We start from the raw sequence: 2,262 nt of genomic DNA, 5'->3' as shown, positions 1-2,262 counted from the left end.
TACCCTGTTTGTCAGGACACGTCCATTTTCTCTTCCTTTCGGCCCCCCTCTTGTACTACAATGGAACAATCTCTAGAAAGAGCTTTGGATCTTGCAGAGTCTGTCATTGAAAGTGCCCAACAAAGACCTCCGAAAAGAAAAAACTCGAGTGGGGAGATGTCTCTCCATGAAAAACTTTATGACATTTATGTAGAAGAAAGTGAAAAAGAGCCTGAGGTTGCGGAGGAATTAAGAAGCAACGTGAACCTATTAGAGAAGCTCCTTAGGAGAGAATCGTTGCCCTGTTTGGTGGTTAACCTGTACCCAGGAAAGCAGGGCTATTCGCTGATGCTCAAGGGGGAAAATGAATCATTTACAGAGAGCATTCAACTGCCTTATGAAGAAGGGGAATTGCTCGAATACTTAGATGCTCAAGAATTACCTCCTGTTCTGATGAATCTCCTAGAGAAGTCTCTGGTTAACGTTTTTCATGAGGGGTGTGTCATAGCGGAAATACGGAACTACAGGCAGTTCAGTGAAGGGGAGCCTCCGAGTTACCAAAGCAGACATATTCTCTTACGTCCCACCATGCAGACGTTAGCCTGCGATGTAGAGGCCATAGCCAGCGATCACCACAACTGGACTCAGGAGGACAAACTTTTGCTTGAGAGCCAACTGATCTTAGCTACAGCTGAACCACTGTGTTTAGACCCTTTTGTATCAGTAGCTTGCACTGAAAACAGACTGCTCTATAACAAACAAAAACTGAACACTCGTCCCATGAAAAGGAATTTGAAGAGATTTTCTACAGCCTCTCTGAATCGGCAGCAGGATTTTCCTCCCAGCCCACTTCCTCCTGAGCTAACAGCCCTGCCTTCTTTAGCAAAAAGTCAAGAAAGTAAAACAGATAAGCAGTATGACTTCAAAACTTTGAAAGCAGGCAAGTGTGTAGATACGTGGAAACAGAGACCCTGTGATTTGGCTGTGCCTTCTGAAGTGGATGTGGAGAAACATACTAAGTCTTTCAAATATGATGACTTACAACCAACAGTCTGGCCAACTTATGAAGTAGGAGAAGATTCTATATTTGGATATGAAGACAGCAGTCATTCCCCGGCAACAAAGCAGATGCTCATGCATCCACTTAATGATCCACTTATCTCTGGAAAAAGCATGCCCCATAAAAAAAAAAGAAAAGTCGTATATGAGAGACAGATGTCTCCCTACCATTCCTTCACAGATGACCATCCCTGTAATTTCCTGTCTGGGCCAGAGACTGATGATGTGAGGATGGTCAGTCCATCTGAGGAATCATCCCAGAAGAGCACCCAATATCCAGTGCAGATGTCATACAGCTCTGGTTACTTGGCTGATGTCTGGCCACCTTCTCCAGGGAAAGAACTAGAACAGCCTATGACTGGGTCGGTTCAGTCTTCTGGTGACTCAGCTGATCTTAGGCAACCTCCTCCAGGGAAAGAACTAGAACAGCCTAAGATTGGGTCAGTTCAGTCTTCTGATGACTCAGCTAGTTTCAGGCAGCCTTTTCCAGGGAAAGAACCAGAACAGCCTAAGAACGGGTCGGTTCAGTCTTCAGTGTTGGGCAAGGGAGCCAAACATCCACCTTCACCCATCAGACTTCCCTTGAACCCAGGAAAGAGCTCCTGGGGTGACAGTTTCACTTCTCAGCAGGCAAGCAGCTCTCATAAATTTCCATCTCCTGCCTCTGCTCCTAAGCTACCAAGTCTTTCCCAGGAATCTTCTATGGAGGTGAGTCAAGTTAGCTCATTTCCTGCCATGGCCCTGTCCACTGTGGGCTCATCACAAAGGACTGAAGCGTCAGCCACATCCTCTGGTCTGAATATCACCAAAGAGGTGCAGCCTGGTGGAGGAGGCCTGGCCTTAGGGAGCAGCTCTAAGCCAGTGCAGGACTCTACTACAGCTCCTGCAGGAATCACGGTAGGCCCCTTTCCTAGAGGGATCAAGCTTAGCCTCCTGCCCACAGGTATCAGTCTTGGTCCCCTGGCCACAGGGATGAAGCTTGACCACCAACCAACAGGGGTCAAGCCTGGCCCCCTGCCCATAGGGATCCAGCCTGACTCCCAGCCCACAGGAATGAAGCCTGGCCCCCTGCCCACAGGGATGAAGCCTGGCCCCCTGCCCACAGGGATGAAGCCTGGCCCCCTGCCCACAGGGATGAAGCCTGAACTCCTGCCTAGAGGGATTAAGCTTGACTACCAAACAACAGGGATCAAGTCTGGCCCTCAGCCCATAGGGATCAAGCCT

The 2,262-nt window shown here is 48.6% G+C and overlaps 1 pseudogene; it reads left to right on the top strand.

Annotated features, from left to right (window-relative positions):
• The first annotated feature begins 60 nt into the window (after positions 1-60).
• LOC104998156 lies at positions 61-1,935 on the top strand (annotated as a pseudogene).
• Positions 1,936-2,262: the final 327 nt, after the last annotated feature.

Source organism: Bison bison, unplaced genomic scaffold (genome assembly GCF_000754665.1).
Source record: "Bison bison bison isolate TAMUID 2011002044 unplaced genomic scaffold, Bison_UMD1.0 scf7180017852922, whole genome shotgun sequence".
NCBI classification, from domain to species: Eukaryota; Metazoa; Chordata; class Mammalia; order Artiodactyla; family Bovidae; genus Bison; species Bison bison.
This window is presented reverse-complemented; position numbering and strand designations above follow the sequence as displayed.